The 20633-nt window shown below is 49.6% G+C and overlaps 1 protein-coding gene across 1 annotated transcript in view; it reads right to left on the bottom strand.

Moving 5' to 3' along the window:
- Nucleotides 1-20633, bottom strand: part of XKR6 (XK related 6) — a 339999-nt gene that overhangs the window by 146928 nt on the left and 172438 nt on the right. The gene's annotated exons all lie outside the window — the stretch shown is intronic.

Below are 20633 nucleotides of genomic sequence, written 5' to 3'. Positions count from 1 at the left end.
AGGAGCAGGGCAGTGAAGGACCTCACCTGTGCACCTGGGGAAGGTTGTCAGGTTTACTCTTTCCTTTTACTCTCACGATGCCCTGTCCTGCTCAAATACCCTCGGTGGCTTCTGCTATCTACAGAATGAAGCCCAATCTCTCTAGCTTGTCTTCCACAATCCATCCCACTCCACCAGCCTCATTGGCCACTTGGCTCCAACATGATGCAAAAAGGCCCAAGGGTGGCCTGAGCACCTGGACACTGAGGCAGGGAGGCAGTCCAAGAAAAGTCCACAAACTGCAGCCAGGCCTTCTTTGCTTCTTTGTTCCCCTCTTCGTCAGGCTGGACACATCCCCTACGGGGGGCTTCCCAGGCTTTTTTTTTTTTTTTTTTTTTTTTTTTTTGAGACAGGGTCTGGCTTTGTCACCCAGCCTGGAATGCAGTGGCACAATCTTTGCTCACTGCAACCTCCAACTCCTGGGCTTAAGCTATCCTCCCACTTCAAGCTCCTAAGTAGCTGGGACCACAGGTGCATGCCACCATGCCTGGCTACTTTTTTCTTTTTTTGGTAGAGATGACCCCATTACCCAGGTTGGGCTCAAACTCCTGGGTTCAAATGATCCACCTGCCTTGCCCTCCCAAAGTGCTGGGATTACAGGTATGAACCACCACCCCAACCTCCCCAGGCTTTCCAAAGAGTTCACCAGTGGACACATGTCTGGGCTGAGTGCTTAGAGGAGCCCTGATGGAGCCAGGGCCAAGCGCTCATATCACTGAAAGCCATTGGTCACAGGCCCCCCGGCCCAGGGAGCATGAGGTCCTGCAAATACTGTAGCTTGCTAGGGCTCTAGCAGCCTGGGTCCCATCACTCTCTACCAAGGCTGAGGGAAATATCTTGACGTGCACAAAGGTCTTCCAACTCAGAAACAGCAAGGACCTGAAGGATCCATTCCTTTTAGATTGTTGTCTAAAGTGGCATATAGGGGTGTTGTTACCACAGACAAAAAGCCAGGCCCCAAATTACACCTCTCCTGGGTAGTCAGCAGCTGTGTGTGTGTGCGGAGTGTGTGCGCTGTTCTGGAGCTTCTTGATCTTTAGCTAATCATTCCATAGTCAATCAATCAATCAATCAAGTTCTGTGTGTGTAAGTGGTGTATGTCTCTTTCACCCTCTCATTGAAAAGGTAGAGGGTTTGGCCGGGCATGGTGACTAACACCTGTAATCCCAGCAATTTGGGAGGCCAAGGTGAGCAGATTGCTTGAGCCCAGGAGTTCAAGACCGGCCTGGGTAACATGGAGAGACCCTGTCTCTACAAAAAGTGCAAGAATTAGTCAGACACTGTGGTGTGTACCTGTAGTCCCAGCTACTTGGGAGGCTGAAGTGGGAGGATCACCTGAGCCTGGGGAAGTTGAGGCTGCAGAGAGCTGAGACCATACCATTATACTCCAGCCTGGGTGACAGAGTGAGATCCTGTCTCAAAAAAAGGCATAGCACAAACAAAAAATAGTTATAGGTTTGATGGAGATAGCATGAGCTTAGGACTGAGACAAATTTGGGTTCAAAACTGGTCCCAGATCTTCTATAAAATGTCTAACCAGCACTCAAAAATATCAAGGTTATCAAAAACAAGGAAAGTCTGAGAAACTACCAGAGTCTAGAGTAGTCTGTGGAGACATGATGGCTAAATGTAATGTGGCATCCTGGAGGGCGTTCTGGCACAGAAGAAAGGACATCAGGGAAAACTAAGGAAATCTGAATAAAGCATGGACTTTAATTAACACTAATGTATCAATATTACTTCATTAATCATTGACCAATGTTCTCCACTGTGAGGTGTTAAGAGTGCAAATGGTATGGAATGTAGGGGAACTCTCTGTAAGACCTTTGTAACAATTATATAAATCTAAAACTGTTCTAAATTAAATGTTTATTAAAAATATAATAATTGTGTTAGTCTGTTCTCACATTGCTATAAAGAACTACCTGAGACTGGGTAATTTATAAAGAAGAGAGGTTTAATTGGCTCATAGTTCTGCAGGCTGAGGAGCCCTCAGGAAACTTACAATCATGGTGGAAGGTGAAAGGTAAAAGGAAGGAGTCGTTTCTCACATGGCCATAACAGCAGGAAGAGAGAGAAGCAGGAGGTGCTACACACTTTCAAACAACCCAATCTCATGAGAACTCACTTGCTATCGCAAGACTGGCAGGGGGGAAGTCCACCCCCCAAGATCCAATAACCTTGCACCAGGCCCCTCTTCCAACACTGGGAATTACAATTTGACATGAGATTTGGGCAGGAACACAAATCCAAACCATGCCAATAATAATAGTAATAGTAAAAACTGGTCCCAGGCACTTATTCATGGTATGACTTTGGGCAAATGACTTCCCTTCTTTAAGCCTCAGTTTCTTGTTTATAAAATGAGACAACAGTATCTGCCTCATGGGGTGGTATGACTACTGAAAAACACAACACATGCAAAATGCCCTAGCACAATGCCTAGCACACAACTGACACTCATTAGACATTTGTTTTTAAAATCCCAACCAAGAAATGTATCTTTGATTTATTATAACAAATAACAACCAGTCAATATTCAAAATTTCTTAATTTTCCCCAAAATGTTTTTTATAGCTTTAAAAAAATTTTCCCCCAACTCCAAGATTCATGCTTTCTATTTCATTGTCAGGCTTCTTTATTGTCCTTTTTTCTAAAACAATGCCCCCTCCCACCTTTTTTTTTTTTTTTTTTTTTTTCCTGTCATGACATTGACACAAAGTTAAACCAGGTAGTCATGAGAAGCAAAGAACAGAGCTCCCCACCACAGCCGTGGTACAAGTGGGGCCGAAGACTGGCTTGAATGATATGTCCCCTCTTCACTCATGTGACCTCTGGATATGTTAACTATGCCCAGGGCCAGGACTGCCTTCTCTATGCCAGGCATTTTGCTGAGCACACTGTATACATTGCCTCCACATCTCTCAGCAACCCAATCAGTCAAGATTATTATTATCCCTGTTTAACAGATGAGAAAACTGAGGCTTGGGCCAGCTCATAGCTTGCCTGAAGTCCTACAGCAGTCATCAGCAGAGCTGGGATTTGAACTTGACTCTAAACTCATGCCCCTTTCCCTACACCACAGTCCCTGCTTCCTGGAGTCCCCTCCTACAGGAATGGACTAGCACAGAAACAAGCATTTCAACAATACAGTGACATCAGTGCCATCACACAGCACGCAGGAGAGGCACAGGAACCACCAGAAAGGAGGCCCTTCTTGGGGTGGCCAGGTAGGCTTCCTGGGGGAGGTGGCATCCCGCTCTGCAGTCACTCAGTGGATAGGCTGTCACCAGAAGGGCACAGGTGCACAGCGGATGAGGCTGGAAAGGAGGTGAGCACCAGGCTGAGGAGGGTCCTGAACATTTTCATTCATTCTTTTATTTGTTAATTCATTCATTCAACAAATATTTACAGTTTCTTCTAAGTGCCAGGTCTATTCCAGACACTAAGAAAATAGCAGAGAAGAAACAGGACAAAAACCTCTGGCTATGTGGAACTTAATGTAACACAAAAGAGAGAGTAAACAAATAGGTAAGTAATGGAGATGGCAATAAGTGTTGCAGAGAAAGATAGAGCAGAGAAAGGGACAGAGAATGCCCGGGGACAGAGGGCTGCGATGTGGGAAGGCCTCAAAAGATGTTTGAGTAAAGAGCTGAAGGAGGAAGGGAACTGGTTGCGGGAGTGACAGGAGAAGAATATTCCAGGCAGAGGACACTGAGCTAAGAGCTGGGACTTGCTCCTGGGTCCACTGCAAGGCAGCACATGACGCTGGGGGGTAGCACGAGGGAGGGAGGCCAGTGAAGTGCAGCAGCTCAGGTGTGCACCTGCTGGAAGCCACAAGCTTGGAGATGGTGCAGGAGGTGGCAGGGAACGAATGAGCCAAAATGCTTCCACAGGTGGGGTGTCCACGTGTCTGTGACAGGAGCTCTGAGCTATTCTCATCCCCACTAAGGACTCTGAAGAGGAGAATTTAGGACACAGCAAGCAGGGCCTTGCAGTCCCTATCAAAGCAGATGGAAGAGTCCACCTACCTCAACTGTGCCCAGGGCTGGCACTGCAGAAGCTACCACTGACCTGTCATTCAGGCCACAGGACCCCACCCCACTCCCCAGCCTTGACAGCCAGTATGGGGACACAAGGGACAGTAATGAACCCCCAAGCCCCTTTGGGACCTTAGCTGCTAGGGAACTGCTATGCAGATAAATTTCACCTGGCAAGTTACTTAACCTTTCTGATTCTCCATTTCTTATTGTAAAACGGGGATAATGATAGCACCTATCTCTAAGAAAGACTACACGAGTTAATATATGTAAAGTGTTCATAACACCATTTGCATGTAGCAGGAGTTCAATAGCTGTTAGTGTTTATCATTATGAGTGTAGTTGTTAGTGCTGCTATTATCATCACTATCACCATCGACAGCAGTCCCTAGCTACATCCTTAATCTACCCAGACATTTCCAGTACCACGGGGGAGGAAAAAGAGCTGGGAAATGTGAACTATAGAAAAAGTGCCCCCCACATCTCCCCCTAGCTTTCAGGCTCCCTCCACTGCCCTCTCCTTTTCCTCCAATCTGCATCCCCTCCTTTTTGAGGGTTAATCTTGTTTTAATCTTTTCTTTGAATTCATCCTGGCCCAGATGTAACACATCCATAAGTACATTAACAGCTCATTAACTGCCACAAACTAACACATTTTATCTCATGTCAGGCCACGTCTAATCAACGGCCACAATAAATGCAACTCCATTCTCACAAGCTTCTGCATTTTCAGGACACCTTTCGTCCAACGCCTTGCTGACATCCCAGGCACCCCAAGGAAAAGGTGGTATCTTGCCAAGTTGTAGTATCTTGGCAGGTAAGAGCCATGAGAGCCCTAACAGGATATTTGTCTGTAGACATGCCTTATCCCTCAGCTTGAAGATGAAATGAGACCCAGGGAGGGGAAGCAAATTTCCCAAGGTCACATAGCAGGTTGGATGCCAAGCTCAAACGAGAACAGGAGTTTCCAAGCTAACATGTATCAAACCCTTAACACCATGAGGCATTTAATCCTCATAGAGACCCTAAGAGCAGATACCATCTATACCTTCATTTTACAGATAAGGGCACCATGGCTTGGAGAGGTTAAAGGACTTGCCCATGGTCTCTAAGATGAGGCTGAGGAGGCTGACCTTAATCACCATGTGGTTTTCTAAAGCTTTCTCCAGCAAGGAGAGGAGAGGAGAGACAGGTGGAAGGTTTACTTTAGCCCATCACAAAGTGAGATCTAGGAACATGAACCCTGACGGCCACAGAGGTGAAGCTTCAGGAAGCCGACTCTGGTGTTTATCTGAGATACGTGTTGCATTTCCCCAGCTGCCTCTAGGGGCTCTGTCTGGGTCAGCCTGGCAGAGGCAGGTTCCAGATGGCAAAGGACTTAACAGTCTTTGTACCAGCAATTTGTTGCCACAAATTCATTAAGAGAGACACATAATACGCCCCCCTTTTTAAAAATTGCAGTGCCTAGATCTGGCCCCTCATCTGTGTTGCTGGTAGGAATGTCCCCATCCATTAATCAAGCGCTCCTAGAATTAGCAGGGATGGGAGGGCCTCCCCCAACTGGTATACAAACCAGCACCTTCATGTTTATACCAATTCCCCACCCATGCTTTGCAGAATGGATTAAACGAAAGTCAAAACCTACTTCAGCAGGGTTCCTTACACAGAACGAATTTGCTATCTGAAGTCCTGGGGCCTCTTGAGTCATCCTGACCATGGCCCTGCTTTCCAGCCCACCTGTACCCGAGCCACTCATGGGAGGGTCCCTGTGAAGCCACCAACATCCAGGCCCACAGGAGAGGCCCAAATCCATTCCCAGTCACTGCGTTAAAAGTCAGCTTTGTCCAAATGTGCCTTTACTCACACGGCAGACAGGCCTAACGGGCCAGAAGGGATTTGTTAGGCTCTCCAGATCCATCATAATCTGTGTTTAAAGTTCCCCAAATGCCCATTTAGACAATCCACATTTTCTAATAGCCAGTAAATACTCCAGTACCTACCGGGTCAGCATTTTAAAAGGTCCTTAAATAGCTCATTTGCATAATCCATATTTTCAGAGCTCCTAAGCATTTGTCCTCCCTACGTAATCTCAATCTTTATTATGTGTGAGGAAGAAAAGGCTCCAGAGTATAGCGGCCCTTCACGCCCCTTCTGGGAAAACTGTTTTAAAAATGACATTTTCAAAAGCAGGCACAGACCCAGCCACAAAAGGAAAGTATCTAAAGGAGAACTGTTAACCTGTGCAGGCCTGTGAATGATCTTTCTGTAAAGGCAGGAAAACCCCTGCAGGCTCCCCAAGGACACTAATTACACAACAGGCCCTGCCAACGCTTCCGGTAAGGTTGGAGCCTCCCCTCTCCCATGGGTTCCCTCCTGGAGGCCAGGAGGTGCAGGCAGGTTCCCCCAACAGCTTTTCCGCAGCACCTTCCCAGGTTTAGTCTCAGCTCAAAGTCTTCCCCGGGGGAAAGGAAAGGCAACTTCCTAACAAAATGTAGGTCCCAAGATTGAGGATCACTCAAGGTAGATATGGGGCAAAGCCTTTGCCTCGTGGGTAACAGCGTGGATCCTCTGGTAGTCATAAGTAAAGACCCAGAAGACAGTGAGAAAAAGCCCTTTTGGGATTTCCGGGACCCCAAACCTCAGTATCCCACAACATACCCATGTAACAAACCTGTATGCGTACCCCCTGAATCCAAAATTATTAAAAACATGAATCCAAGACAAGACGGACCCACACTGCTGCCCCTCCACTGTCTCAGAGAGGAAAAGCTATGTCTTCATCAGAAGGTTATCCAAATTCCAAACCATCTTCAGCCACATGCAAAACGCAGATGGTCCTTGCCAACGCGATGCCGAGCCGAAGAAGCAGACGCAAGAGGGCAGGGACTGGTGATTCTGTTCCCTCAGATTTCCAGAACAGACAAAACTCATCGAACAGACAAAAAGACCAGGGAAGTCGGGGCCTGGGTTGGGAGGAGGCGCTTGGGGGCGCCTCTGATCGCGTGATCTGGGTGCCCTGCACCTGGCCGTGTTCACTCGGGAAATGCTGTGAGCTGCATTTTTTTTTTTTAAGTAACCCAAATTCTTTTAGTTCCAATTTCAACTTCCTTAGCATTGCTCTGAAATCCTCTCATGCTGCACTTTTATTTTTACTCTTCTGAGCACATCCGGGATGCCCAACTCTCTGGAAAGAGGGATTAATTTTTTTTTTTCGGTCCAGATTTTTGAGATTATTTAGGAAAGGTTTAGGGGAAGGAGAATATTTATAGCAACAAGGACGTGTCTAAACGCACTGGAGGCTTCTTTGCCCGGAACTCCCACATCTGCTAGAAACCACCCCCCACCACCTCGGGGAGGGACCCTAAAGAGAGTTAGGGGAAGAGGGAGGAGAGGGGGACGCTGGCAGAGAAAAGCCGGCCAGGTCTGGCTAAGGGGATGAGTGTCTGAAGCCAGGGGGCTCTGGGCTTCTCCGGCCTCAGGCAAGCGGAGGGGCTGGCTGTGGTCGGGACCCAGCGCCCCCCAGGCGCTCCAAAGACTGGCTGAGCTCAGAACCAGAAGGAACCAGGGAGCAGAGAAAGCCGGGGGCGGGCTCGGGGTAAGAGAGGAAGGGAGTGAGATGAAGGTGAGAAGTGGGAGGGGAAGGAGGGAAACGGAGAGGAATTGAGGGTGGGCTCCGCGTATCTAGAGCAGTCCGCGGAGGACGCTGCTGCTCGCCGGGGAAGTGCAGTGCCCGAGGCGCCCCAACGGTGGGCGGCGGTGCCAGCTCAGACCCACGCCTCTCTCCAAGTCCCGAGTCCTGCGGACGGGGCTGCAGGGCGGGGTCCATGACGGTGGGCAGCAGGGCTCAGAAGATCCGGCGATCCGGCTCGGTTGGTCCGCAGACCCCCGCTAATGCCCCGCACCATTTGCACTCCCCGCCCTCTTCCACTGCGCACCCCCAAGCCCCATGCTCGCCCGTCCTTCCCCCTCGGTGCTCCGCCCTGTGGCCCACTCGCATCCCGCTGTGGGGGTGCAGCTCCCCTGGCACAGCCCGACGGTGGGAGAGGGCGGCCAGCTGGACCAAAAGCCCCGTCCCCGGACGGGACCTTCCTCCCCGCACCCTCACACGGCGGTTTGCCGGGGGCCTCTGCGTCCCTCTGCCCCGCGCCGTGGATGGGGAGGGTCTGGGCTCTGCGCCGCGAGGCAGCGCGACGGCTGTGGGCGACTTGGCGTGCGGTGCTGAGGACCCTGGGGGAGTGTGCGCTGGGACGCCGGGGGCTCGGGGTCTTCGCGCCACCGGACGCAAGGGGAGTGGCGCAGGTCTGGGGGCGGGGTCTCTCGAGGCGCGGACAACAAGCCGGATCCTGAGCCCTCCGCTCCGAAACGGGGAGCGCCTTCACCCACGCCTTCCCTCCCACCCTGCCTACCCTGCTGTCAACCGGAAGTCCCCGTCCACGCCCCGACAGCGCCTCCCTCCGGCCGGCTGCAGCGCCTGCCCTCGGCAGGGGGCGTTCCAAGGCCCCGCCTCCTCGTCACCGCCGCGGATTACGTCACCCCAGGCCCCCGGCCCCGCCCCCGCCTCTGCCTCCGCAGCCAGCCTTGGGGAGCGTCCTGGCCTGCGCTTGCTCCCCAACTCCTCCTTGCCCCGCTCTGAGCCGGCGCGTCCTTGCTCTCCCGCCACTCTTCTCTCTCGGGCCAGCCGAGCCCAAACCGCCTCTCCTCTTCTGCTGTTTTTCCAGTTTCTTCCTCACTTTCACCTCCTCGGAGACCCTCCACCACCCAGATCTTCAGCAAGCAAGTCACCTTTCCTTTAGATAGACAGACAGGATAGAGATAGATTAGAGAGATTAGATAGAGATTAAACTGATAGATAGATGTAGATGATAGAGATTTGCATACATATGGATAGATCATAGATAGATGGATGATAGATTGATATGATATGGATGATAGATGGTTGGATAAAGACGATAGTTATAGATGATAAAAAGGCATAGATGACAGATATATATAGATGACAGAGATAGATAGAGATGATATATAACATTGTAACACGTATACATAGGCCACAGATAGGCAGTAGGTAGATAGGTAGATGGATGGATATGCATATAGATATAGGTATATGTCCTGAAGGGACAACCCGGACCCCAGGCTGGCCAGGACAGTACCCAGGCTTTGGCAGCCTCCTCAATAGACATGAAGCTGCAGGTTTTCAGCTGCTTACGCCAGGCAAACTGTAAAGTGCTTTAAACCCCTGGAACTAACCACAATGGCATCTTAGCCTGGGAACTCAAGTGCTGGCTGCAGGCAGTTTGAGCACAGCTCCAGGGCTGCAGGTTTGCCTGCAAGTAACACCAGACATTTGTTCATTCTCTCAAGCATCTGCTGAGCCTGTTGCAGCTGCCTGTGGCTGGGTCCTAGCACTCAGAGACCCTGCGCCTGCTCGAGAGGGGCGGACATTATGGTGGGCATCAGAGATACCCACACAGAGCCTCACCTGATCCATGTAGCAGTGCCCAGGGAGAGGGCAGGGAGGGGTGCTGGGAAACATGAGAGGGGCAGACATTTGACCTGGGTCTTGAGGACGGGCTGAGGTTCCCAGGAGAAGAAAAACCACATCAGTCAGAGGCACCAGTAGGCGACCATGGGAATAGAGGGTCTCGTTCCTCCTGGGCCAGGAAGCAGTTTGGTAGGGCTGGATCCCAGGATCCTGAGATGACAGTGGGTGCTGGGGTGGAGCTTGTGCTCAGAGAGGAGGAAAGCTGGCTGTGGCCAGGTTGAGAGGGGCTCTGAGAGCCTGTCTATTTCTCCTGTTCGCATCTCCTCTGTTATACCTGTCCCGAGGCACCTGAAATGACAAAGCGTGCCCCCCGGCAGTCCTCTGGGCCAGGACTTCAAACCTATACACATATGACAATCCCAGAGTCAGACAGTCCCCTTTCAGGAGCAGCTCTGGATGTCAAAGGGTTATGCTGCTGTCAGCAGCCCCTCCCTCTGTCTGACCTGAATCCCCCCACCCACCCAGGGACAGCCTCCCCCTCAGGGTGACTCAGCCCCTGGCTCCCAACTCCCTCCCTGCCACCAGCTAAGACTGTAACTGGTTACCATAGCGACCTCAAGGAGCCCGGTTCATAGCCCTCCTTCCTGATGAGACCTGGATGTCTAAATTGCTCCTGAGATGAACGCTGTGCAGTTCCTCACCTGCAGAGATATTTGACAGGCGGCATGCGAGCGCCTTCCTCCCCTGTACAAACTCAGGGAGGGAGTGATGGCAAGAGAGGGAGGCCAGATGACAGATACCTCCACCACCGGGCCTCCAGGCTAGCACTTCCTCCATAATATGGGGGTCCCCAGGGAGAGGGAGACAAAGGACATGAAGGCAAGAGTTTAAAACTACCAAACAAGTTTTGTGTCCCCAGGAAAAACTACAGGTAATACCAAGATATTTTCCATTTTTCCAGGCCATCTTTGAGAATGCACTTGGGAGGGATGGAGGGTTATTTGTGAAATGTTGTCTTTCTCAGCAAAGTTTTACACACGCACGTGAACACACAGAACACCAAAAGATTCTTCCTGAAACATGGTCCATTGAGCTCCTGCCCCAAACTATCAATAGCTCCCCACTGCCAAAAAGGGAGACCCAAACTCCTTTCCCTGGCCTCAGCCTCCTTTCTACCTAGCAACCTGCCTTGCTGCCCATAAGAACTCCTGTCCCGCTCTACATGCCACACCCTCAGCAGACCACTTCCTGCTTCCCAAAGACGCTCTGTCTCTACTGCCACCATGCTCGTCTGGAGCTGACCCTCTGCCTGGGCCACGCTAGCTCCATGTTCACTTCCTCAAGCTCAGTCCCAGTCCACAGGCCCCCTCACCCACTCCCACCCCCCGGTTAAATGTCACTCCTTCCTGGTGACACTTTTGGAGTCCTATTAGAGAACAGAGTCTACCACGCATCACTGAGATCTAAGTGTGTCTGTCATCTCTATGGCCTGGGCCCTAAAAGGCCAACATGTTTCATTCACTTTCCTGTCCCTTCACCCCTCAGAGGGTCTAGCATGGGGCCAAAAGCCAATGTGAAGTGCCTGACACTGACCCACCTTCTCTCTCCTCTCTGACTAAAATCTTCACCAAAGATGAGTGAGGAGACCATGGATGGGCAGACACTTCACATTCACCCAGGGAAGCCTCCATCCCCTGGTAAAGAACAAGAACAGGGGAGCTGAACCCTTCACCTCTGGACTTCAGGACCATCCATTGTAACTGTTCTTCCTCTGTCCCAGCTCTTCAGAGCTGTGACTGGCTGGAGGGAGGTAGGCTGCTGGGCTGCATCCTCTGGGGATGAAGACAGGGCAGCCTGGCCGTAGGCACAGGAGGCAGGACTCAGGAACGGGCTGCTAGAACGTGCAGGTGACATTCCAGCTGTACCCAGGCCCAGGTCCAGGCCCCAGTTTCCACCCAGAGGTGGTGTGAGTAGTGTGGCAGCTGGCTCTGGCCACCAAGACATGGTGAGCTGAGGCTGCAGGGTCGTAACCCTGGCAGGCCCCAGCTACACCTACAGACACAGCCCTCAGAGGCAGAGGCTAACACAGTTAATTGGTTCCAACCTTCAGCTAAAAGGTAGGAGCATTGATCAGGCACCCGTGAGGCCCAGAAGCTGTGGCCTCTGAGGATGCTGTACTTCCATGTAAGCTCAAACCCAGAAAAGAGAAATCCGATCAGAGGTTGTGGTGCTCACTTCCCAGCCGGGCCAGAGCGCGGCAGAGAGGCGGCAGGCTATAAATAGTGGAGGGACTGCCACTGATAATCCACTGGAGAGGAGAGGTAGGGCCCTCTTCCCCCAGGCAGGAATGGCAGGCCTCTCCAAGGAACAGCGGGGCCTGTCAGAGCAGAGGACGGGAAATTGTGGCCTCATCCCCACCCACCCAAGGCCCAGTCCCCTTTCCCTGTCTGCGAAGGGCTTGCTTCTGCCCTGACTCCGTGGAGCATGGGGACTTACAAGGCAGGCATAGGATGAGGGGACTTCAAATAAAGGTGTTGGGAGTTGAGTTCAGGCTCTCGGTGGAGCCAGCGCTTGGCCAGAGTTCATATGATTTCAATGTAGGAAGCCGACACTGACCGTGCACCCCGACACGGAAACACAGGTTCACTCTCCTGTCACTCAGCCGTCCCTCCAGAAACTCATCCATCCATCCATCCATCCAAATATCTAGTCATTCAATAATTCATTTGACAAATGAGAACTGAGTCCCAATGATATAGCAACCCCTGTGCTAAGTTCCTCGCGACCTCACCTGTAAACGGTGCTGCTTCTCCCTGTGCTTCACGGGGGGCTTGTGAGAATCCATCGAGGAAAGAAATGTGCCTGCAGCCTGGGAAGTGTCACACATGTATCAGCGAGTTGTGGCTTTGACAGAGAGAAGTCTTTTGGGTGCTTCCAAGAAGGGAACTCCCCAGCCCCTAAGAGCTTCCTTTCGTTCCTTTGGTCCTCAAAATCTCAGCCAAGGAGGCCTTGATTGGCCTTCATGGGATAAGGCTTTTCAGGCCAACTTTGAACTCTTAGGCCTTTTTCCTAATCTGAGGGTCTAGAATATAATTTTTGAGATCCTTACTGATGTGTTTCCCCCTAAACTTGCTGTGTGCACTTGGGCAGGTCAGATGACCTCTCTGTGCAACAGTTTCCTCCGCTGTAAAATGGCGATGACATGAGTAAGTATCTCTTAGGGCTGTTGTGATGATCAGAGAGTCAACATATGTGAAGTGCTTAGCATAGTGGCTGGCACAGGTAGGTACTATCTACGGGTGAGCTACTTGTGGAGATGATGTAACCTGCCCCTGGGAAATGGAGGTTCAGGCTCACCTTTTACAAAGGGACCTAGGGGTCCTATGAGACAAATGCTTCTGGCTTTAAGATACATCAAGCCGGCCGGGTGCGGAGGCTCAAGCCTGTAATCCCAGCACTTTGGGAGGCCGAGACGGGCGGATCACGAAGGTCAGGAGATCGAGACCATCCTGGCTAACACGGTGAAACCCCGTCTCTACTAAAAAATAAAAATAAATTTAAAAAAACTAGCTGGGCGTGGTGGCGGGCACCTGTAGTCCCAACTACTCCGGAGGCTGAGGCAGGAGAATGGCGTAAACCCGGGAGGCGGAGCTTGCAGTGAGCTGAGATCGCGCCACTGCACTCCAGCCTGGGCAACAGAGCGAGACTCCGTCTCAAAAAAAAAAAAAAAAACATACATCAAGCCCTAGTCTCCTCAGATCTTAAACCATCTCCACACAACAGCTGCCCTAGGAAGGAGTCGTGGGTTTCTCTCAGAGTCTCAGACCAGAAACTCTGTGTCCTAAGACACTGCAGCCTCTTATAGGAAGGCACTGCGGGTCTCACGGTGAGAGGAAGAGTTACACAGAACCCTGTCTTCCCTCTTCCTACAATCATGTGGGTAAAAAGCTTAGATTTTTCTTGCGCTTGGAGTAGAACAAGGGGTACAGCTAAAGTGATGGGCTGCTGAGAGTTTCTAGCTGCTGCTGGATTCCAATAAGTTCCATCGGATTAAGAATGAGCTTAGTGTATAATGTATAAACCCACGGGCAGAGACACTGCCTTGTTTAAGTAATGGTTTACATTCATAACACAAATATAAATGGATAGTCATTTCTTTCTTCAGGGTCCAGCACAATTCATTAGTAGCTTCTAGCCTTTTGTCTCTTTCAAGCAGAAAACAGACCCAGCTCAGAGAGCAGTGGCTGGGTCTGCTCAGGACCCAGGAGCCAAAGCATACAGGATCCCAAAAGCTCCAGAGTCCTTAGAGACTTTGTTGTCAAGCACATCAGAGAGAGTGACTGCTATGTATTCTTGGTGCTTCTTTTCATCCATTCAGAGTCTCAAATGTTCTCTCTTCACTTTCCTGCTTCATTCAACTATGCTAAGACTGACTTAGCCTCCTGAGATACTAACGTGATAAGACACAATCCCTGCCCTCAAGGAACTTTAGGGTACACCTATCTCCCTAACCTTGGCTTCTTGAACTTGGCCTTGTTCCATATAAAGCTCTTTCCTCCTGTCTACCTTCCTCCCACCATCATTGCTGGTTGGTACCAACTGCTCACTTCTATGTTTCTAGTTGCATTTTCTTAGCCTCTGTCTCCAGCTGAGCACTGGACTGCACACTGCAGAAAACAAAGGGGAAGAAACAAAGGCACTGGCCTGAAGGAGTTCATGGCCCACTGGGGAGCTTTTTCAGAAATGTAACCAAAGAAGCCCCTGCCCTGGAGAGCTTTCAGTCCACAGACAGTGCATCCTAGATAGAAAGGGGCCCTCTCTTAAAGAAGTCCAACCCTTCTCATTCATGTAACTATGGCACAAAACAGTAGACGCCAGTAGCACAAACAGTTCAGAGAAAGATGCTGCAGAGTGGTGTTGCCTTAGCATCTCTGGGAAAGGTGCACGGGCTGTAACCAAGCCCCGTTGTTCCACCTGGGTGACCATGGCCATTGCTAGGGGAGAGCAAATTTACATGTGGACACAGGTATTTATGCTCTGCCTGCAGTGACCTAAAACTCTCTTGCTGTTCCAACATGTCCAAGCAGTCCCTCTGGGTCCAAGGCAGAGGGCCCACTCTAAGTGGGAGACCACATAATGACCTTATACAAACACCAGAAATTAGCTCTTAGACACATGAATGGGACAAAGCTAAGTTTCAAAATCCCAAACTCAGTCACCAGTCAATGGACGAAGCGGGCGGCAGGAGCAGAGGAGAATGCATGTGCTTCCACCGGTGTCATCTTTTTCCATCCTTATGACCCACAGAAGGGTGACATTATTCTCCTTTTACAGATGCAAACACTGAGCCTCAGAGAGCTTAGCTTGCCCAAGGCCCTGCAATTAGTAAGTGGTAGAACGAAGACACAAGCTTTTTATTTTTAAAGCTGGGTCTTTTCAGCTACACCATTCAGACTACAAAAGTAGAGAGATCATTTTCATTTTTTATTTGTTATAAATATTTCATTGATCAATATTTAGTTCCTCAGGCACCTGTGTAAGGTCCTCTGTGTCCCAGGGCAGGAGGCTGGGGCTCTAACGCAAGGCTGTGATCCACAGACCCACAGGAAAGGCGGTCACCTCCCTCCCTTCCCAGCCGCAGCAGGGCTGGTGCTGCCGTGTCAGTGCTCCAAGGTCCCCGCCGAGGCAATTTCAGCTCCAATTTGCTCAAACTCCAGACCAAAGGCTCAGTCTCAGCCTCTGATGTGCCGAACAAAACCAGAGACAGGAACTCATCTCAATCACTGAGTCAGCTGGCGGTGAGAAAATGCGCAGGTGGAGAGCTGGGGAGGGCCCTCCCTCCGTGTCCCCATTTCCTAGACTGCGCTGGCCCCTGCGTTCCCTGTGTTTTCTGCACCTGGGGCTGCCCCCAGAGCAGGCACTAGAACCCTCTGCAGATCCTAGACCCTGCTCTGCCCTGGAAGCAGTGAGGCACCTCACAGGTCCCCAAAGTCATCTGAGGCTGGTGGCCTGGTAACCAGTTTGACAAACACTGCAAGGGTTGCAGGGTGCTGGGCTGGGGCAGGTGAATGCATGGGTGGGCAGCACTCCTGTGAATGAGGTTGCCTTTTTTTTTTTTTTTAAGAGACAAGGTCTCTGTCACCAGGTTGGAGTGCAGTGGCATGATCACAGCAAGAAATCCTCCGACCTCAGTCTCCTGAATAGCTGGAACTCTAGGCAGCACCACCACACACGATTGATTTTATTTTTTGTAGACATGGGGTCTGGCTGCATTGCCCAGCCTGGTCTCAAACTCCTGGGCTCAAGCAATCCTCCTTTCTCATCTTCCCAAAGTGCTGGCATTACAGGTGTGAGCCACTGTGCCACCTGGGACTGCTTTCTAAAGAGATTTTCTATCTTAGAATCTACGGTGGCCACTTGAGGAGGGGCTGTGAGAGGTGGCATAAAGGTCTGGCCTGTCCCCCTTTATTTAGGGTTGAGGAACCCCACAGCAAGGGGCTGCTAACTCTGCCTTCAGCACGGCTGGGAGCAGATTCTTTCCACTGGCTCCATAAAGGCCTCCTGCGGATCATTTCTCCCCTGCCGCGGAGCCACCTGCAGTGCTGACTGTCCCCTCCTGAACTCTGTGCCTCTATGCCTGCCTTCATTACCAGGGTACGAGGTCCTTCTCCAGCTAGGTGGATTGGTTCCCAAAGACTCCGGAATAAGGAACATTTGCAGACAGCGAACTTAAAACCCTATGAGAATAGGGTGGGGGAATTGTGACTGCAGATGAGCTTAGGAAAGTCCTTAGATGTATTTCTTCACATGCATCACAGCAACACGCAGCCCGATACCAAAGACATGGTGCACATCCTTAAGTCTTCATGAAAGCTAATCAACAATCAATTCCCAATTTCCATTCTTTGCTCCAGAGAGGAATTCTCTCACCCTCAAGTTTAAATGAGATATTAATGAACTATTTTTGCCTGTTGCGGACAACATACCTGTTAGGAGGTAGGGGTGTGTGTGTGTGTGTGTGTGTGTGTGTGTGTGTGTGTGTGTGTGTGATTCTCCATCCAAATGTTTACTCCCTTTCTCATTTCATGACTTTGGGTTGTTGACTCCCGTCTCTTCCCAACTTCTGCCCTACCCAGTTGGGTGACCTGGGACAAACTCCCCAACCTCCACATCTGTCTCCTTGTTAGTGAAATGGGGCTATGACAGAACCCATGCTGTAGGGATGCTCTAGATTTAACTAAAATAATCCAGGTAAAATGCCTAGTCAATTGTCTAGCACCTAATAAGCATTCAGTCAGTGGTAGCCATTACTTTCTTACTGATAAACTCAAATATCGCAACCTACCAAGTGTCTGACTGTCCTCAGGGCTTGGCCGCTCCAGGACTTCATCTGTCCCATGCTGGCACTGTCAGAACTATGCCCATGAGGCCGAATCACCCTAACTATTTTGAGGCATCCTCGCTCCCACATTTCCACCATCTGTTGAAGGTATCTCCTCTATTGGTCCCCAGGGAGGCCCAAGAGGGCCAAGTCACAGATGGAATGAGGAAGAGAATCTAGAACTGATGCCTCTTAAAGACAGTGCAGACTAGCAGACGGCCGCAAAACCTGGGTGTGGAGGCCCTGGGAACTTCCAGAAGTGGACTATCCATCCCTTCTCCTCCCAGAGTTACACACACATCCCAAGTTGAGGCAGCACCTGTGACTGGCCTGGCTGCATACTCACCATCAGGTGGTCAAGACATGCTCTGTACAGTGGCTGCCTCAGGCCCTGTGGCTCCCAGTAACCAAAGTCCACAGGAGGGGTGATGCAGTCAGGTCACTCCAGGAAGTGAGCAGTGATAGGAACAAGGGGTCCCCCCATCTTTCTACGAGGCCTTGGAGCCGACTGGAGTGTGTTACACAGGGGTGAGCAGGACTTATTTCACCACAGGTTCAAATGCCTGTAACAGATTTCCAGACACTTCTGTTCCTGCCTCTTCTCCCAAACACACAACCATCTGCAGGAACCCGGTACTCACCTCCGCCAGATTCATGTCTACTCGAATAAAAACTTCAATTCAGTGGTTACCTTTGATGTCCCTGTGCCTTTCAACACATTTTTACATAATCTGACTTTAGAGCCTTTTCTTTATAACATGCTTCCTTTCTAAGAGGAGCCAATGCCTTTGGTTAATGGAGTCTATTAAAAAAATGCCTATTGAATACCTGCTAGGGCCTGCTGAAAGCCAGACACTTGGGGTGCAGGGAGGGGTTGGCAATGGGATAGAGGAAGCTGGAGACACATCCTTTCCCTCCAAGAAGCTTAGAGTGGGGGCGGCCTGGGGGAGACGGAAATTCACACAACTAATGCCAGGCTTGGTAAGTACATGGAAAGAAGTGAACACAAATTACTTCAGGAACAAAAGCCTAATTCCTGTGTTTGCATGGGCCTCTGATTTCAGGTTTGTGAATTCATGAGTTAGGATTTATTAATATACATCATGGTGCATGAAATAAAGCTCTTGATCTAATAATACTAATACACGCCAGATAGAGTATGAGCTGGATGAGTAATTAGTGAAGCTCTGGGGTGTGACATGAGCCCTGCTTGTGGAGGGAGGCATAGCGCTGCCTATGTTTATATGCAGCCATGCACCCAGTATGGCAGCCACCAGGCACACGTGGTTACTCAGCACTTGAAATGTGGCCGGTCCAAACTGAAATTTGCTGTTAAATACACATGAGATATCAAAGACCAGATATCGAAGAATCAGTACAAGAGATTAAAACAGCTCATGAATACATTTTATACTGATTACATGTTGAAACAATAATATCGTATACTGTCATGCACCAATTAACAACGGGAATACATTCTGAGAAATGTGTCATTAGGTGATTTCATCATTCTGCGAGCATCACAGAGTGAGTTACACATGCCTAGATGGTGTCGCCTACTACCTACCTACCACACACCTCGACAGTCTAGCCTACTACCCACCTAGATGGTCTAGCCTACTACACATTCAGATGGTCTAGCCTACTACACACCTACCACACACCTCGATGGTCTAGCCTATTACCCACCTAGATGGTCTAGCCTACTACCCACTTAGATGGTCTAGCCTACTACATACTTAGATTGTCTAGCCTACTACACACTCAGATGGTCTAGCCTACTACACACTCAGATGGTGTTGCCTACTACACACCTAAATGGTCTAGCCTAGTACACACGTAGATGGTCTAGCCTACTACACACTTAGATGGTGTTGCCTACTACACATCTAAATGGTCTGGCCTACTACACAGGTAGACGGCATTGCCTACTCCACACCTAGGCTATACGGCAGAGCCTGTTGCTCCTAGGCTACAAACCTGCACAGTACATTACTGTACTGAATACAGTAGGTAGTTGTAACACAGTGGTAAGTATTTGTGAATCTAAACATTTAAACATAGAAAAGGTACAATGAACATACAGTATCATCTTATGGGACCATCCTCATCTATGCAGTCCACCATTGACTGAAATGTTATTATGTGGCATGTGACTATGCATATTTGATTAAATAAAATATGTTATAGACTTAAAATTAATTTCATCTACTTCTTTTTACTTTTTTTTTGTTTTATTGTAGCTACTGGAAAATTTAAAACCCCAAATGTGATTCACATTTATGGTCCACCTTATATTCCTGTTGACCAATGAAGATCTAGAGCATTCATATTCATTTCATCATTTCATTCTCACCACTATGCTACAAAGTAGGCATTCACCCCATTTTACAGTCAAGCTAATTGAGGCTCAGAGAAGTAGTAAATTACTCCAAGTCACATCACATTAGGCTTCAGCAACTCACTTGAGCTGATGACTGTCTTGGGCCAGTGGCTCAAAGCCTTGCAGCAAGATGAAGGCCAAGACAACCATGTCTACTGGCGGTGTGGCCTGGGGCCAGTTATTTGCTCCATTACTTGTAATGTGGTGGGTAAGAACGGAAGGAGAGTAGGTACTCCGTGTTTAACGAGTGAGGACAGTCATCACTGTGTCACACATCTTAAAAATATTCCCTCCACCTGGCGCCTCCTACCTACAAGGCCCACAGTTACAGCCTTTCAGGCTGGGCTAGCAGCCCCTCTCCTCCCCCATTATCAACATCCCACCCGCCAGAGTGGTACATTTGTTACAATTGATGAATCTACATTGACACATCGTCATCACCCAGAGTCCATAGGTTACATTAGGGTTCATACTTGGTGTTGAACATTCTGTGAATTTTGGCAAATGTATAATGACCTGTACCCACCATTACCTTATTATCATACAGAGCAGTGTCACCGCCCTAAAAATCCTCTGTGCTTGGCTTGTTCATCCCTGCCTCCCCCCAGCCCCGGCAACCACTGAGCTTTTTAATCTCTCCATAGTTTTGCCTTTCCAGAATGTCATCTAGTTGGAATCATACACGAAGCAGCCTTTTTGGGGTGGCGTCCTTCACTTAAGAATAGGTTCCTCCATGTTTTTTCATAGCTTGGTAGCTCATTTCTTTTATACCACTGAGTGATATCCCATTGTTTGCATGGATCGCAGTTTATCCATTCACCTGCTGACGGACATCTTGCTTGTTTCCAAGTTTCAGTAATTACGAATAAAGCTGCTATATGCAGGTTTTTGTGGACATAATTTTCAACTCCTTTGGGTAAATGCCAAGGAACACGATGCTGGATTGTATGATAAGAGTATGCTTAGTTTTGTACAAAACCACCAATAACTGTACCATTTTGAGTTCCCACGAGCAATGAATGAGAGGCACGCGACTTTGATGAGCTCATTGCCGTGTTATTCTTGTTAGTAGGAGCTCCACCTTTCTGGCCAGACCCCAGCCATCCAATCTCACTGGGACTCCTACAGGTAGCATTTGGCACTCGGTGGATGTACCTTTGCTCCTTACTAATAATTACAGCTCATAGCAAGCACTTCATATGAGCTGGGAACTGGGCAGAGGTCTTTCCATATCTTGTCCCATTGACCCTCACAGCAACCCTACGGGCCAGGCAGTATGACAGTCCACATTTACATACAGGACAACTG

This window comes from Macaca fascicularis, chromosome 8 (genome assembly GCF_037993035.2).
Source record: "Macaca fascicularis isolate 582-1 chromosome 8, T2T-MFA8v1.1".
NCBI classification, from domain to species: domain Eukaryota; kingdom Metazoa; phylum Chordata; class Mammalia; order Primates; family Cercopithecidae; genus Macaca; species Macaca fascicularis.
The sequence above is the reverse complement of the archived record's forward strand: the minus strand, read 5'-3'. Positions and strand labels throughout refer to the sequence as shown.